Source organism: Cydia strobilella, chromosome 12 (assembly GCF_947568885.1).
Source record: "Cydia strobilella chromosome 12, ilCydStro3.1, whole genome shotgun sequence".
Taxonomy (NCBI): Eukaryota; Metazoa; Arthropoda; class Insecta; order Lepidoptera; family Tortricidae; genus Cydia; species Cydia strobilella.
This window is the reverse complement of record NC_086052.1, coordinates 1,347,095-1,366,407: the sequence shown is the minus strand read 5'-3', so window position 1 is coordinate 1,366,407 and position 19,313 is coordinate 1,347,095. Positions and strand designations below refer to the sequence as shown.

The 19,313-nt window shown below is 35.9% G+C and overlaps 2 protein-coding genes across 4 annotated transcripts in view; both read left to right on the top strand.

Moving 5' to 3' along the window:
- The window catches only part of LOC134745942 (UDP-xylose and UDP-N-acetylglucosamine transporter), a 486,381-nt gene that overhangs the window by 59,628 nt on the left and 407,440 nt on the right, over positions 1-19,313 (top strand). The gene's annotated exons all lie outside the window — the stretch shown is intronic.
- LOC134745923 (calmodulin-binding transcription activator 2) overlaps positions 1-19,313 on the top strand; it is a 270,209-nt gene that overhangs the window by 168,992 nt on the left and 81,904 nt on the right. For all 3 annotated transcript variants that reach the window (XM_063680039.1, XM_063680037.1, XM_063680038.1), the window contains one exon: positions 6,838-6,905. The gene's annotated coding sequence lies outside the window, so the exon portion shown is untranslated. The remainder of the gene's footprint in view (positions 1-6,837; positions 6,906-19,313) is intronic.

The following is a 19,313-nucleotide window of genomic DNA, read 5'->3' as shown; positions in this document are numbered from 1 at the left end:
TACGTCCTAATATCGTAAATTGAATGTATTGATATCGGATTGTGGCTTTGATACGAATTTCATTGACATAATAATAGACTTACCACAAACGGCGGTTTGTGGTTTTCACACAATCATGTGCACTAATTATAGATAATTGTTTCCCAGGTAGCAAAATGACGTAAAATGACGTCAGCGACGTCATAATGACGGCATTATTACGTCATTACGACGTCGCTGACGTCATTTGACGTCATTTTGCTACCTGGGTTAATACTTGTTTGATGTTTCAAAACATTGTTTCTTATTTACCAAGTCAAAAAGCTACAATACTCATTCGACTAAAAATATAATACTCACCTTCCTGAAAAATATTTTGGTGTTATGGTTTTGTATCGTAAGGGCTGGGTATTTTTATATTTAATTTAACTATAGATATATCACACAGGCCAAAAAATAAATTAATAAAATGTATATCGCGCTACATAAGTTTTTCTTCTAATAACTGACTGATCATAGTGACACAGCTGAATATCTTCGAGTTACATTATAATAATTGTAAATATTGAAGACAATAATAAGACTTATAAACTATTATTAAAATTAGGTATAATGTATAAGAATAAGATAAGATAATATTTATAAGAAAATTAAAACTAATAAAATGAATAAAACTTACCCACTTATCTTAAGTCCCCTAAATTGTCCCCTGCGGAAGGGTGCCCATAAAGCTGGCTACATTCCCAAAATAAAATGTACTCATTAATCAACTATAAATGTAAGAAATATGATGAATCTCTTATATCTCTCAAACAATTTAGATGTCTGTGTAATTATATAAATTATAAGAAACTTAAATGGTCCCGTCAATACCAAACTTGTGCTACCTAAAGCAAAATCGAAATTATGCAGCAGGAATTGTTACTGCATGGCAATAAAAGTTTTCAACATTCCAATAGAAATAAGAGAAAACCCACAACCACTATTCCTTAGAAAATTACATAATTGGCTTATGAACAAGCAATTTTACTCCCTTAAAGAATATTTAGCATTAAAGGTTTTGTTATTTATTAATTTGCTATTTTATAGTTATAGCTAAATTAATTTAGTTTGTAGTTTTAGAATTAAGATATATTGCGTGCTGGATCTCGGCAGATTGTGATGGACTTTTGTATATACTAACACCTTTTGTACTCACTTTCATGCAATAAAAAAAATTATGAATTATGAATAATTTTCTCTCAAAATCGCTGTCGCTTATCAACCAGTCCTCAGCCCAAGGAATGCCTCGGGGGGCAAAAGGACCAAAGAGTTTACTCCAACTTTTATTACCGGCTGTCATGTACTAATGACGTCATAAGTACAACATTCAGCAATTAGCGTTGCGACTGAAATAGACATGTTAATGTTAAATGGCATTTGGGACGTCAATTAAATTGATAAAATATAATTAAGTAAGTAAATATTCTTTATTGTGCACCATAAAGTTAAAAAAATACACAGAAAGCGAAATACAAGCTTAAGACTAGGTAACAACAGGCGGTCTTATCGCTAAAAAGCGATCTCTTCCAGCTTCCGGACAACCTTTGAGTAGCAGGAAAGTTAAGTACTTACAATTTTGAACGGTTAGTGCCGATATACATATAAATTAACAATTTATAAACTTGAAAATCATATATACATACAAATACAATAAATATATACACATATACATACATACATATATAATCATATAAAAAAGGCAAGTTCCTTGGCAGCGAAAGGAAAATATATCATTTGATCATGACTTGATCTCATTTATTTGTCCGATCACATTACCCGATCCGATATTGGATTTGGGATCCTACATCCGCGTAGGTAGTCAGGCCGCAGAGTCGCGGGCGCCGGCTTTAGCGGTCACGCATACTACAACAAACATTATGCATACATATACGCACACAAACAAATTTTATCGGTCTGGCAGCTGACGGGGCTGAAATTATCGGAAGCGCCCGCCCTTCCGATATCGAATGTCGGAAGGCGCTCATGAGAAAAACAGCTTCATAAAATCACACTTGTGTAGGCCTCTCATTATGTATCAGTTGCATAAACTGCTATAGTCCACCTGCCAACACTCTGCCTAGCTATATGTCCCGTAGTAATTTTGTTTAATTTTCGATTAACTTGCAAAATTTTGTTGACCCATTTTCGGAAAAAAGCCCGTACTCTTCGAACTCCACAGTCATATGGCAGCCATTAAACGAACTATATTTAAATACCGTCAAATACCTCCTATCGCTCGTAGTGTAGTCCATCTTTTAAGAGGCAAAAACCAATTGTCGAATTTTAAACGTTCCAGCAAAAAGTTATCGCCGAATGTCCCCAAATATGTCCAAGTCACTGACACATCGCTGGCCCATTCTTACAGGGTTCTATGTTTCACTTTTATCGAACTGAAAATTGAACTTTATCATAGTGACATTAGGTCGAATTTCAACTATCTTGAAAATGTAACATAGAACCTTGTAAAATTGGGGCAGCGACATCTTAGAATATATTTAGGTAAATTAAGATCAGTCGTTAGATTTCGGGGTGTATGAAATTTTAATCTTTTGTAGACTCGCTCCTTTCAAATGTGTTCAGTCCGCCGGACGGTATCGGCCTGTCAGTTGTTCGGAACTGTCAAGTTTTTGTTCTAACTGACAGGCCGATCATCCGGCGGACTGATAGTCAGTGGGCCCCTTATCATACCTATGTAGGTATAAATTCACTGTATCAAATTTCCTATTTTATTTTGATTTGCGAAATATAATCGTTGAATTATTATTATATTTTTTTGTCAAGTTTTTGTCAATTATTTTACAAGTTTTTATCGTTGACTGTACTGTATTTATTTATTTTCTAACGTAAACATCTCAACTTGACTTTATGTTGTTATGAATACGACTAATATCAAAGTCATGATAAATAATAAAATCTGAATCAGGCTCAAGGAACCCCAAGTTTTTTTTTACCAGAGTTATACATAAAGTTATTATTTTATCTACCTCTTATAATGTCTATAATACTAATAATATCTACCTACCCTTACATTTTACCCAACATGAATCTATAACCTATCTGTATCTTTATAGTAAGTATTTATATTATTTGTTTTTTTATATTTATCCCAAATAGTTCTAAGATACCCTCCGGCCCGGGGTGCCACAGAAAACCAGCGCTGTGGCATTTATTTATGCTGAGTGGCGTCCTTTTGTAGCCACTATAGCGGGGCCAAAATTTGTTGTAATTCCTTAACCCTTACCTTACTCCTTTTTCTATAACTACCATTGTACCTAGCTTTAAGTGTTTAGTGAGTAAGTTCTTTTTTGTAACTGAAGTGGCGCTGTTTGTAGAAGGTCTTTACAATAAATGTCTTTTCTTTCTTTCTTTCAAATGTTTTCATATTGGACCCGCAAACATACCTATTAAGTCCCTTAACAAATTCTGACTACTTAGTAATACCACGTAAGTCTGAGATTATTCCCGCCATATATCTTGCGGGCGTGAGGTCCCGATGTGTTTATAAATTTAAAGCAGGCTTTTTATGTGCGGAAAAAGGTACGTGTTTACAGGGGCAAGGATTGCGCACACTAGATGGAGTAATCATAGAACTAGAGTAAACATTGCCTGTCACATATCAAAAGTGCGACCAAAATCGAAATGATGTCAAGTGTAATTTGGAAGTATTGAATTCAGAAGCAATATGTGGCTGCGTAAATTATATCTGCTTTTGTGACTATATATTCCAAGATATATGAATATAGATATTCCATCTCTTTTTAGCTACGTATTGTGCTACTGTAATATGTAAGCTAATGTATTGTACCTATTTTTTGTGTCAATTTTCATACTGTCGAATTAGGATTTCCTGTAATTGATGGTTGTGTGTATGTAAATAAATAATAAAAAATAAAATATACGCGATAATTTATTTTTATTTTTATCGCGTATATATATATCTTTACTTGAAAATAATTGTAGTGTATAACTAGCCTTATGAACCGATTTTGCATGTACAACCAGCCTTAAAGTTTGTAGTCTATGATTGTTCATTATTTTAGTATGTGGGTATTTTTGCACTTTGTAATTTTTCCTCAGTCACCCGTTGACCACGAACGCTGTAAAGGGTTCGAAACGTCGGGATGTATTATAAATTCAATATACGCGATATAATCCGTTTTCATAGTTTTATTTCATGAGTAACTATCGCGGTAACCGAAGACAATATTATATACCTTAGAAAGTTAATCAAAAATAATTTTATCATCTTGAATTATTTGACCCATGCGCCTGAAACACATATCCTCAAAATAAAGTTGAAATGTTTAAATTTGCAATAAACGGAATCTACGGGGAGTAATCTGTGCCTGGGGTTTAAGACGTGGCAACTGTGATTCGTGAATAATTGGTGGAGTTGACTTATGCTCCAGACGGGAATGGAATGTAAATCTTTATGCTCTTATCAGAGTTATCAGTAAAACCAAATATGTTTATTCTGGACTAGAGTTTAGTAGTTTTACGGTACGGGGAGTAGGTTGTAAACTAAGCGGCTCTATGTACATCTGGAGCCGTAGCACGGTACGTTTATCACCATGCCTGTCACGTTCTAACAAGTATGTGAGTGCGAAAGTGACGGACTTAGTGATAGGGGAAACCATGCTGCGCGGGCTGTAGAAGCCGTAAATAAAGCGGGTTCTACAGGAGGTAGTCTATGCTTACTGGTACATACTATTATACTCTTAAAAAAAAGTCATTTATTGTCGCAGTAAATAAAAAAAACAGTAGTAGGTACAAGCTTAAATTACAGCGGTATATACTCTTACTAGCAACCCGCCCCGGCTTCGCACGGGTTAAACAAAACCTTTACAACTTATACACTAAAACCTTCCTCAAGAATTACTTTATGATAGGTGAAAACCTCATCAAAATCCGTTGCGTGGTTTTAAAGATCTAAGCATACATAGGGACAGACAGACAGCGGAAAGCGACTTTGTTTTATACTATGTAGATATAAGTAAAACCAAACTGTTTCTGTTTGCTAAAATGTTATTTATCATAAAAGGATTGTCGCTAAACCATTGAAACCTACAAACATTATTCGCGGCATGTCGTAACAGTTACTTTAAAAATATACTATTTCAATATAAATATCTCGCAACTTACGACATTTCATAAGATGTTTTCTCACGGCCTTCGTTACTTTCAAAATGGCGTATGTCTGTACTAACTACAAGAGATTTAAGACCTTTTGTGTTTAAATGTTTTGTAACGCTTGGGATTGATAAATCACTCTGCGATGTAGGAGTTGAATACTAACGATGTAGGCATACTTAAATACATTCAAGGTCAATGAAAATGGGTGTCTTTTTATGAATAGTTTACACTAAAGTTGCTCGTTTTGAATAATGTATTGTATTTATTTGCTATTACGATTACAATGTATTTGCTACTAAAAATAGTATGAAAGTTAAGTATAGTTAATCCAGTTGACCTGACCAGTCTTAATGACGATAGTTAACTTAAAATGGGGCTATCGCTTTTCGTAAACGAATTCTAAATTTTGAATGAAAGAATGAATGAATGAATGAACTAAAGAGTGAAAATAGGCCTGAACCGGTGAGCTCCATCTTAGGCCCTGTCTTCACTTTCCTTCAGGTGTGACTAGGGCCAATCGCCGATAAGTTTAAAAAAAAAAAAAAGAAATCGTGAATTCAGGTCTCAATTATGTCTGATACGGCAAAAAAAAATGCTTTTAGAAAAAAATTGGGTGTAAAATAATGAAGGTATATTGTAAGATACATTGCCAAGAATAGGATTAATGTTGGTAATGTTTTTCTAAAACGAGGTTTAGACTAGCAAGAAATTGCATGCAATTTACGTTACATTGCGGTATCTGATCAAAATTTTGAATGCAGTTTACCTTAATAGTCGGCAATGTAACGTAAATTGTATGCAAGTTCTTGCTAGTCTAAACCTCGCTTAAGACAATTTTTAACCGCATGTCAAAATGACATAAAATTTACATCACTTTCTAAGTTCAAATCAGTTTATTAGGGGTCCACAGATTATCAGTCCGCCGGACGATATCGGCCTGTCAGTTGTTCGGAACTGTCAAATTATTGTTCTTTTTTTTTATCCTATCTGGCTTTTACTCCCCGCAATTTTGCACGGGGTGAATTTGCCAATGTCGGTTTTTGACTTTCACACGTGATTATTGTTCTAACCACAGAACCATGGAGACTGTATAAAGGAGCCAAATCTCTATGTATGAAAAGTGTTTATCAAAAAACAGTAATTAGGCGGCGCCACCATACACCGAAATACTACCAAAAACTACCTACGTAATTTGGTCGGGTTATTTGTTGCCTTATATGGTTCATGTTATACTCATGTCCCAGAGCCTAACTAGCGCCACCGGAGAGATTAGGAACTACTATTTAAAGCTTAACGCGGTCACTTTTACAACAATTCTGCCATAAGAGATTGCGATCCTTTCTATACCATCCATACACAGAACTAGGATAAATATCGGCCTGTCAGTTGTTCGGAACTGTCAAATTATTGTTCTAACCACAGAACTAGGATAAGCATAAATTTTAGGTCTGTGGTTCTAACCGGCGGACTGATAATCAGTGGGCCCATTTAATCTTTCTAAAAAATCCACGCGTTCTACCAATGAGAAAACGCGGCCTGGGGCCCGTTGATCAAAAACTTGTAGCTTGTAATACAAGTGGAAGTCCCTTTTTGTCAGCTTTTGTTAGAAAGGGACTTCCACTTGTATTATTGATTGATTTTAGACTTTGTGCCTTTGTGCTTAAGGTTGATTGTTTGTTACAGGAAATTGCTGCGATCCTCATCAGTTTCGACAAGCATTCCGAATGGCAGTCGAAGGAAGTCAAAATACGGTGAGTAATTACGTGAATTATACGATACAATACAAACATCAAACATTTATTCAGCTAATAGGCCACAGGGGCACTTTTACATGTCAATTTTTACAAGCAATAAAATTAATCAAAAATTACAAAAAACTTACAAATATGAAATCAATAAAATATTACATACTTTGTTAGAGATGTATCAAGTCTAAATGTCAAATTACACAAAAAAAACTTATAAAAAATATACAAACAACAGACAAGTACTAAAATTGTTTAGAGATGTAAAAGTCTCTAGGTGTCAGAGATAAAATATGTATAATAAAAAAACGATCTTCAAATTATCCAAGAGGTGCAAAAGTCTCCAAGACTTGAATAGTTATATAAGTAATAAAAAGACAAGAAATTAATTTTTAACAAGCAGAAAAGTCTGCGATCGATGCTATTAAGCTTAGAATAAATTTAAAAGTGGAAAAATTACTGCCTTGGGTGAGACTTGAACTCACGGCCTCTGGATCGATACTCCAGCGCTCTGCCAACTGAGCCACCAAGACCTCATCCATAGTCAGCAAATCTCACCCAAGGCAGTAATTTTTCCACTTTTAAATTTATTCTAAGCTTGACAAGAAATTAAATCAGACAAACAGACAAGAACCGAATCAAGTGTCAAGTCTCACCCAAGGCAGTAATTTTTCCACTTTTAAATTTATTCTAAGCTTGACAAGAAATTAAATCAGACAAACAGACAAGAACCGAATGAAGTGTCTCACGTTAATGCCACTCAAAAGTAAAGTTACATAGGTAACATGAAGCCCGTGTAAACTTAAACAGACCGGTCTCCACAAACAGCACCCGTTCACGAGTATGACGCGTATCTCAGCCATCATCTCCCTCAACCTTCATTCGGGAAAGTGGCGACCCGATCAACGACGCCACCGTAAGCAAAGACTATTAAGCGAGCATGACATGACATATTTATATCAAATCATATTTATAATCGGGTCTATCGCGAATTTATTTTGTTACCTTAATTTACCGACGTTTCGATAAAGGTTTCACTGGCTCAAGAAGCAAAAATCTCTCAATAAACATTAATAAATGTCTATACAGCCGAAATGCGAAGGCCATCCACACTAACCGGTCAATTCGAACAACGTGATAATTAATATTGTCTTCGGTTACCGCGATAGTTACTCATGAAATAAAACTATGAAAATGGATTATATCGTGTATAATTACTAGATACAAGAACAAAGTCAAAGTCAAAGTCAATATAATCTTTATTCAAATAGGCCTAGCAACAAGCACTTTTAAATTGTCAAGTTTTAAATATTACCTTAATCTAAATATCAGAGCAATTTATTGATGCAGTTATTATTATTCTTAAAAACATTGAATTATTATAGATATGTCAAATTTAATAATAAGAATTCACAAAAGGATCGTCAAACACCAAAATTGTATAAAAATACTAGTCTAGAAACTTTCTAGAATAAAAATTTAAATGTCAAAAAATACGGAATACCTAATATAGGTATTCATTGAATTATCAATTTCATCATTATTAACACAATAATAAATAATTAATTAGTTTCAATCACAATCCCACGGTATTTCATCATTCATGTAGTCTTGTGTGCTATAATAGGCTTTAGAGATAAGATAACAATCTAATAAATACGTTATAGTTTAGTTCTCAACTAGTTATCTTTAGCAGTTCTATTCGAGAAACCAATTGTCATTTCAAGCTACAATTATTGTGACGTTTTGGGATATCCATTAGATATCCATTGGATGTCTAAGTAATATCTTAACCAGCCTAGACATAAAACGCCAGTTGCGGAAAGAAAAACCTAAGCCCCCCTACGTGTACACGTTCAAACGCAGCTGGCCAACTTTATTGTCACACGTGCAATAGAACATTTAAGAACAAGTTCGGCCTGGCCAGCCACATTAGGGCTCACGCTAGACAACGTCCATAATGTTTATTTGGGGTCGCCGTCATCGAAAACGATGAGGAGGACTATATAATATCTTAAGCAAATAAAGAGATCGTTCAAGAGGACATTCGGAATCGCGGAAATGTCAATTTTGACATGACTTTCTTAAATATCTCATTATCGTTTCTGTTTCATATCAACTTAGTGGATATCTAGTTGATATCTAGATCATTGTTTGAATTGGCCCTTACGCAACCCTGGCCCTGGCCCTTACCCGTATAGACCTTAGTGATTATATGTTTTACGATAATTATATGGTATCCATTTCACACTGACAGTAGGTACGCATTAGCTAAATCACGCCGACACATTAGCATGGCGGATGACTTAATTCACTAATCATCGATCCAAACAATTATAAAACGGCCGAACTACCCTTTACACTTTTTCACTTATGTCCTTTGAGCAATGCAGTAATCGCCATGATTTTAGTGACAGTTAAAAACGGCTTAAACGCCTTTATAAATGCGTGTAGATAAACTCTTTTAGTGTTTTAGGAATAGTCTTGATAGTAAAAGTCAAAGGTTTTAAGCGCTAGGGTTTCGGAAATCGTTTTATTTTCAAACCGTTTTCGGTCACTCGGGAACGAAAAGAATTTCTATTGAGACACCATTTTATGTATTAGCATTTTTGTACAACGAAATTAACCGGTTAAATTGAAAACCAAGATAGAACGAGTAAGTATTGCTATATGTTTCAAACGTCTGAATTTAACTGGTAATATCGTTCCCTGCGAACCAAGAAATTTCATTCTCTCTTCTTACCGGTAAGGAGCGAAAACTATTTTTAGGGTTACGGAACCCTAAAAATAGTTTTCGCTCCTTACCAAAGGGTAAAAACGGGACCCTATTACGATAAGACTCCGCTGTCTGTCTGTCCGTCTGTCCGTCTGTCTGTCACCAGGCTGTATCTCATGAACCGTGATAGCTAGACAGTTGAAATTTTCACAGATGATGTATTTCTGTTGCCGCTATAACAACAAATACTAAAAAGTACGGAACCCTCTGTGCGCGAGTCCGACTCGCACTCGGCCGCTTTTTTTTAGCTCGCGTGCCATCAATTAACCGTTATTTAAAAAAAGCAATAATAAAACGGTTGTGAAACGTTATTAACAGGTATTTCACTAGCTGTTCCAACTGGTTAACACGTTAGGTGTTAGGACGTTTTAGTTTTAATCGTGTATGGATTAATGTGTGCCATTTGACGCGTAGTAAGTGGATTGGTATTGATTTAGTGTTGATAGTGTCATTACGTTTAATTACTTAGAATGGTTAATGAGTTACATGTTGTAGGTAGACTCGCATTATTTGGTGATACGCCTAATTCGGTGATACAAGTTCTGAAGCATGACACCGAGGAAAGCTAGTGAATTAGGGCCTTTTAAATGGGCCTGACGGCAAAGCCGCCGAAGCCTTGAGGTCCCATTTAAAAGTTTTACACAAAAAAAGCATACTATTCGGTAAAAGAATTCCTAGACGAATGACTAAATATGTCATAAACCTTTTTTTTTTTTTTTGTTTTTTTTTTTTTTTTTTTTATAATTCAATTCAATGAAAACATGCTTAAAATTATGTTCAGTTAATAGAAACGTATTGACTTGCATATGCCTTTTAAATGTATTATTGGTTTTATAATTGTTATAATAATTGTATTGTTCTTCTAATTGTAAATAATTTTTGAATATGACGATGTACAATTACTACAAATAAAATATATTCTATTCTATTCTTTTTTTTTTTCATAATTTAAGAGCATGGCTCTTGTCGGTGGAGTATGCGCCAGTTTTCTCGGTCCTCGGCCAGGTTCTTTAGGTCCCTGTAAGACACGACATTTGCTTTCGCTTTCAGTTGTTGTGTGTAGCTTGCTCGTGGTTTTCCGCGGCCTCTTCTCGCTTCTATCTTGCCTTCTAATATAGTGTTAAAGAAAGTGTCGTGTCTTATCAAGTGACCTATCATTCTGCCTCGTCTATATTCTATTCTAAAAGGCCCTAATTCACTAGCTTTCCTAGGTGTTATGCTTCAAAACTTGTATCACCGAAGTAGGTGTGTCACCAAATAATTCGAGTTTACCCTAGGTGTAAAGCAGTCTGTCTTATTAAGGGTCACACGGACCCGCCATCAAAAAGCCGCTCCCATACAATTGAAGTTACACTCCCATTTTAAAACATCATTAAATAAATAAATAAATAAAATAAAAATAAAAAAGCCCATTTATTTCTTAACCAAAGATTCAACTTAACTAAAATTTTTTACATATTAAGTTCAACAAAGTATTTAATAAATTTTTAAAATCTATCTATCTATAACTAACTATATTTATAATTTGGTTAGGACCCCTCACGGGTAAAGGCCTCCTCCAGCTCTTGCCATCTTTTCCTGTCTTGCGCAGTATTGGGCCAATCATTTTCTATGTCACGGAGTTCATCTGGCGTTTGGTCTGCCGTGTCTTCTTTTGCCTTCAGGCCCTTTCCACAGCGTGGCCATTTTAAAACATCATTAAGTACATGAAACATGGCATGCACATTTGCCTAACATATATCTCTATGGAAGGGACCTCTAGGAAAAAGAGGGAAAGGAAGACCCACTATGAGATGGCAAGATGATATCATCAAAATTGCGAGGCCAAATTTGTACTGTTTTGTACTCTCCCATTTTAAAACATCATTAAGTACATGAAACATGGCATGCACATTTGCCTAACATATATCTCTATGGAAGGGACCTCTAGGAAAAAGAGGGAAAGGAAGACCCACTATGAGATGGCAAGGTGATATCATCAAAATTGCGAGGCCAAATTTGTACTGTTCTGAGACCTTTGTAAAACAAACCCTACACACGCTATTACTAAAACCCACCCACGTGCGCCCACGCACGTAATAGTTAAGACCCTTTTTATTTAATTTGTCAGGATGTCGCCGTCGACGGATACGTCTGGGAGGACATCATCATCATCATTACTAAAAAAAACCGGCCAAGTGTGAGTCGGACTCGCGCACCGAGGGTTCCGTACTTTTTTAGTATTTGTTGTTATAGCGGCAACAGAAATACATCATCAGTGAAAATTTCAACTGTGTAGCTATCACGGTTCATGAGATACAGCCTGGTGACAGACAGACAGAAGGACAGACGGACAGACGGACAGCGGAATCTTAGTAATAGGGTCCCGTTTTTACCCTTTGGGTACGGAACCCTAAAAACGTTGCAAGTGAAAAAGAAAACGTGGAAATACGTCTTTCTAGAAGTAAGTTGTCAAACTTGAGGCTGAACTAAAAGTGATTAATAAAATAAGAGTTATTATACCACGTTATGCGAGCCAGCCACGAAGTTAAAGTAAAGCCATTCATCGTGGTATTGCCGCCTTGCGAAATATTGGTGAAAAAGTTAGTGGGAATGTATCGCATATTGATTCGCATGTGGTGTTTACCACCTCAATGTAATAACTGTCGGTGAACCTTAAAAAAAAAAAAATATATATATATATATATATATTATTTATATAATATATATATATATATATATAATATATATATATATATATATATATAAATATATATATATATATACATATATATATATATATTGTTGTGTGTGTCGGTGTTATGGGTGTAAGGATTTGTAACACCCTTCCCAAAGAGGTCATTGACTCAGCTAGTGAGGCAATATTTGTAAGCAAACTTAAGAAAATGCTAATGTGTTTAGCTTGTTACACAATAAACGAATTTATATTCAGAACTGCTGATGTCCCAAACTGATGTAATTTCAAAAATAAATTAAAACAATGTTAAATAAAAAATTTAATTGTGATAATCTACTCTATTATGTATTATTGTGATAATGATGTGTATGCTGTGTGACGTGTATAATTATTTAATAATGTTATCAATAAATTTCTCATTCTCATTCTCATTCTGTGACTTAAATATTGTATCAACATAAATATAGTTCCATAAAACTAACTATGTCTAAGAGCTCCCAACTATGGTCCAAATCTAACTTAATCTAAATAAATTAAATTTAAGGAATTGGCTAAAAGAATAATAGACGTCACCGGTGATCGTAGAGCTGGCAGCTTCCTCGCACAAAAAGTAAGCATTGCGATACAGCGAGGCAATGCTGCCAGCATCTACGGCACCATGCCGCAGGGGAATAGTTTTTAGTTATTTATTTTAAGATTAAAAAAGAAGAAAAAACTTAATTAATAACTTATTAATACATGTCACAGTTCTAAGGCAAAATAATTTCATAAACTGAAGGAAAAACCAAGAAAACAAAAAATTATATAGTATTGATATTTAGTTACGTGGGCCGAATTAGCCACGGACTGGATCCCACACGATGGATCTCGGGGCAGAGGCAGACCCAAACGGAGATGGCGGGACGACCTCGATACATTCTGTGTGGAGTTGCGGGAATGTGCATTAGACAGAGCCAAGTGGCGGGAAAGAGGGGAGACCTTTGCCCAGCAGTGGGACACTAACAGGCTAAAAAAAATATTACGTATAGAACTCGTGGACCATATTTGTAGTACTGGATTCCAGTTGGGTGGTTTTACGGTTTTCAAGCGAAAGGTTAATAAGATGATACAATTAAAAAAAAACGCTGATGCCGATAAACGACAATGTGGTGATTTTTTCTGGAAAGAATAAACGAACGACCAAAATGTATATATACTGTACCTAACTTACAATGAAAAGGCGAAATCGGCTGAGGTTGCTGATCAACTTAAAAAAAAAATTGATAACTAGGAACCTTTTAGTTATTTCAGTACCTACTGCTGCATATTAAATATGAAAAGCCTATAACTTTCGTGAAACATTAAAACCTTTATACTGTTTATTCTTAAACACGAAAATCCCAAGCATTTCCACCATAACCCCCTAAAGAATTGCTCCAAGTCTAACTCTAAATACACCAAGACAGACCCGAATTAACTTTTCAAGAAAACGGGCACATCGCGCGACCAAAAGTACACTACGCGCCCACAATGACTTAATATTTCAAAGACGCACAGTAAGCAAGCGGTAGACAACGTAAGTTTTAATTTGCTTAAAGTTGTTAAAACTTGGAACGGGTCCCTAGTTGAGAGCCAAATTAGGTACTGTATAAAACTAGGAAGTTAGCTACTGATAGTTTAATTCGTTTCGGTAAGTTTTTTGTTCTTTACGTTTTGCATGTTGGGAGTATTGATTGTCTGAGTCTTAAGTTTTGCCGGTTAGTTTGTGTAATTTATTGCTGGAGTTGGTTGCGATGGGAAAATTTGCTGCTAAACAAGGTTAATACTTAGTAGGGATAGTAAAGTTATGGAGATATACTTAATCTCGTCGTTCTAGCTCTCATATACACGGTGTTACTTGAACCACTGAAAACCTGAGACACCCCAACAGATTTTTTTAATTTTAAACTCATCTTGAGTATTCATTCTTTATTCCGATAAATATAAAAAAAAATCGTTGTTTAGTTTTCTTAACAATTTTATTCGACTGGTAATTCTACACAAGATACTTCGTCGTTCTAGCACAGTATTACAATTAGTGGTTCTAGTGACATCAAACAATTGCTAGTTACTATCGTAAACACTATTAACTGACCATTTGCATACCTTACTGCAACGAGATAAGGTTTACCAATGGCCAGTAAGGGTGTTGCTAATTGACAAATAACGTGTCAAATGCTAGTTATTGATATTGTTGCATTACAAACTTGTAGACTGAGCATATAAAAAAATATTTAAAAAAATTACCCCCATTAAAATATAGCGCAATCGATTCTCCTATCGATTCTGAACATACTGTGTTTAGGTTTTCAGTGGGTCATGAAACACCGTGTATATGGAGATGGTAGGTATTGCAAACCAATTTTGTCATAAAACTACGACATTGAAATAATAGTCACACCTAAGACTATGGTGGGTATTTTACGGTTCCTTTAAAACCAACGCGTGACTTCAACGATCAGTCAAATTTTCATTCTAAAATATGTTACCGCACACGGAAACCATTAAATTAAACAAATGGCCCGTCACAATGCTAAAAACAGAGAATGAGGTTTAAAATCCGCTTTTTATACCAACAAACTCGTACCACACTTATTAAGGGGCCCACTGACTATTAGTCCGCCGGACGATATCGGCCTGTCAGTTAGAACAAAAATTTGACAGTTCCGAACAACTGACAGGCCGATATCGTCCGGCGGGCGTATAGTCAATGGGCCCCTTTATAGCAAACTTAGGTGTGCTAATGAGTAATAAGTTAACGCAAAATCTATTAATTGCTCATTCATAGTATGAACTCATCATATAATATATGTTGGTGAATTTTGTCCAGTAAATAACTGTTAATTTTTAATTTATAAATAACCTTCATTTTTACAAAGCCACCTATTGATTAAAAAAATAGTACTAAAAAGATGCTAGATTCAATTCAAATATAAAGAAGTATGTATCCCTTTTCTTTCTTTGGGGGGAGGCTTTCACCCGAAGGGGGTCCATATTGGACCCGGGTATGTTCTTAAACTACGTCCAAAAGAGAGGTATGGGCAGTGTGAATGACATCTCGCTTTGTGTGGTAGGGCACAGGACAGCGGATGTCATTCCAGATCTAGAGCAGAGCCCAACTGGGGAGGTACCTCCACCTTACAGAAAACCGCAGCCAAATAACACTAGACCCTACTAATAGTGTTGTGTTCCTGCCGGTGAGTAAGGTTGCCAGAGCTCGAGGGAGAGGAGTGTTAGGGTCGGCAACGCGCATGTAACTCCTCTGGAGTTGCAGGCGTACATAGGCTACGGAGACTGCTTAACATCAGGCGGACCGTATGCTTGTTTGCCACCGACGTAGTATAAAAAAAATGCATATTAGTAACTTAGCAATTTTTTGCATTAAATAATGTTAGTTAACTAATTCAATTATTGCATGAAAATATTGTTTAAATTCAAGTACTGCACGACATTAAAAAATACTACTATTTATCTTATATTAATGATTCCTTAAATTGTCTTAATTTGTAACTTAAGTCACAAATGTTTTTTTTTTAGCTAAACGTATCACCCGAGTTTAGATAGGTAGCAGTAATTTATTTGATTTATTAACGCCTTAGAGGTTTTAGAAGTAATAAAAAAGATGAAAAAATGGACATAACTTTTCTCAAGTTGAGGTTATCGGTTGAACTAATAAAGTAGGTATAACTCTTTCGGTACCCCTATTAGTGTAAATTTCATTTGAGAATATGACGTGATGTACGCGTTTGCGATAAGTGTCATTTTGTATGGGATTATGAGTTTCCAAAACGTCCCGTTTGGCGCGCAGTTCAGAATTATCTATCTTCTGGATGTCCTGAATGTTTACTGAATGATAACATATTTATTGCGAAACAAAAATGTGCAAAAATTTTAAGCCTAACTTACAACAAAATAATTTTCATTTAGAAATTAAAAATGTTGGGTTACTTGCCTAGTAGTATAGTATAGCGTCATAGTATGTATGTAGTTCGATTGCAGTTCATTCGGCAACCGATTTATGGAGCTACCGGACGATTTCATCGTGGAATCGACGAATCCGGGCCGTATTTTGATGCGACATCAGTTTTATACACCTATCTACACTCATATACATTTGTGCATGTTAAGGCACGTTGGGTAGACGACATTCGGAGGATTGCGGGTCACTTCTGGATGAGATTGGCTCAGGACCGGGATAAGTGACGTACTCGAGAGAGACCTATGCTCAGCAGAAGAGGGCGATAAAAGGCTGATATGATGGTGGAATTTCAACGGCCTAGTTATCACGGTTCATGAGATACAGCCTGGTGACAGACGGACAGACAGACAGACAGATAGACTGTCTGTCTGTCTGTACAGACAGCGGAGTCTAGTGAAATAAACAAGCCAACCGATTTTTCTGGACGCCTCTTTTGGCACAATCAAGCAAGTTATCTAACACTTAAAAAGAACACATAGAACGTGTCCATTTCACGCTCCGATACGTCACCGATAATCTGCACGCTTCGTCTCAATCGCGCTAATCGCGGCGATAAATACGGACATGAGCCTAGTATTAGAAGGATAGTGGAAACGTCGCCATTTGTTTGCGGGAATGGATTAAACGATCACGGAGTTGATTTTAACGCCATCTACATTTTAAAGACAAATTCGACGTCATACTTGAGTTTTTTTTTATTTAACATTGAAAATCCATTGTCTATAATTTTTGCATGTTTAATTATTACCTATCTATTCAATTCTGCAGTAGACTGAACCACAACTCAACTATAGAATAAACTGAATTTATACCCTGAGAGGTACCTACCCCTCAGGGTACGAATGCAGCCGATCTTTTAACTTACTTAAATGTTTTTTCTAGTACCTTACAAATAATATCTGATTTAATTAATGATACTTTAAAAAATCAATAAGAATAAAACAAAACTCAAGTGGGCACATTTTTCATAATTAAATTAAGACGATGACGACGATCTAACTAAAACAAAATCTCTAATTAAATCCAGGGACCCAATTCTGATTTAACAATTTGTTACGGTTGTGATTTTGTTTTGATTCGACCTTGATAGCTCTCGCTGATTGGTGGGAACGAAATGTAAGGGAAGTCGTGTCATTAAACAGCTCGCTGTCATTTATAGGGACCGTGCGCGTTGGAGGGTCTGCCATCTTGTGGCCTGAATCGGAACCATAAACATGTACATCACATGTACATTGACACTTCACGCCAAAGCAAGTGCTGCCATCTTGTGGGCTACTTTGGAAGCATCATCATTCGCTTGCCCTTGTCCCATTCACTTGGGGTCGGCGCAGCATGTCTTTTTCTTCCATACATCTCTGTCACCCGTCATCTCATCATTCACTTGCGTTAGTTTCATATCATCTTTCACACAGTCCATCCACCTTTTCCTCGGTTTTCCTCTCCTCGTACTTCCCTCCACATTCATTCTTAATACCTTTCTTGTCACATGACTTTCATCCCTCCGCATCACATGCCCGTACCATGCTAGGCGATTTGCCCTTACTTTTTCTGTTATGGGTGCAACTTTCAGGCTTCCTCTTATATACTCATTCCTTATCCCATCCATTCTCGTCACGCCACACATCCACCTTAACATTCTCATCTCCGCTACATGCAATCTCTTTTCATCCCTCACCTTTAGGGCCCAACACTCTGATCCATGGAAGCATAAGTGCACATTAGCGCCTCGCGCCAAAAATCTGACGTCTCCTGTGCTGCCCCCTACAGTTTATGCACGCTCCCTATTGGACGACCGGTCTGTCCTTGTTCGTAGTGACCCTGTCTTTGAAGTCGGTCCTGGGTTCGAATCCCATAAGAGTATTTATTTTTTTGATATTTGTTCCTGAATCATGGGTGCTGTCTATGTATGTATTTAAGTTTTTATATGTTATATTATTATATCGTTGTTGGGGCTTAGTCAATTTGTGTAAGGATGTCCTATAATATTTATTTGTTTATTAGTGCTCGGGAGATGCATTGTTAGTCGTGTCACGGTCGTATTATAACAAGATGAAAACTATATCAAATTTTCAAATCGGAATCTATCTCCAGTTCAGGTGTAATTATCTTCTAGCCACTTCTGATTCTAAATTAATTAAGAAAAATGTCCAGCGGCCGCTTCAATGTGAAATTCGAGGCATTTCCTCAAAATGTGCTTTTAAAGTGTAGGTACTTGATGTTTGAGTGTTGAAAAAGTGCAGTTGATTTTGCAGACGATTTGCTTCGTAGTCTGGCTGAAATGTGAATGTTTTACCGAAAAATTGCTATTGCAAATTGATTTTAAGTGATTGCGAAAGTGGGTTTTGCGATAAATGGTGTAAAGGGAAGTGGAAATGAAACATTTGGAATCATTAAAGATCTTACTTAAATACGTAAAAACTTTTTTTGTATACGAGGTAGTACTCGTACAGTCGCCATGCGTATATCTGATCGACCAAAGGAAAAAGCCTTAAAGGACATGTTTAGATATTTTTGAGCACCTTAGCCTCTCTGATGACCAACTGGAGAATACTAAAAAAAAATATACGAGTAGTACCTGATGAATACATATTTTACACACTAACGACATTCGTCTAATTTCGTCTAATTTTTTCTACGGTTCTACTAACATTTTCTAATACAAAGGATCATAATGTAACAGAGGAGAAAAATTATAACAAAATATAACGTGAAAAAAACTTCGGCATCAGTTTTATGTAAACCATAAATTCATTCCCAATTTTAAAACCTTTAAAGCGAATTCCGATAACGATATCAAATTGAACTAAATTAAAACTCGATGAAAAATTCACTTCAACTCTTGTGGCTTGAGAGCTATCAATTAGCGGCAGCGCCCAAACGTGAACTGAATACTGATTCAACCTATAACGTTGCAGAATAATGCTGCAGTCTTCTGCTGAATGCAGTAAGAGAGAAAAATATATG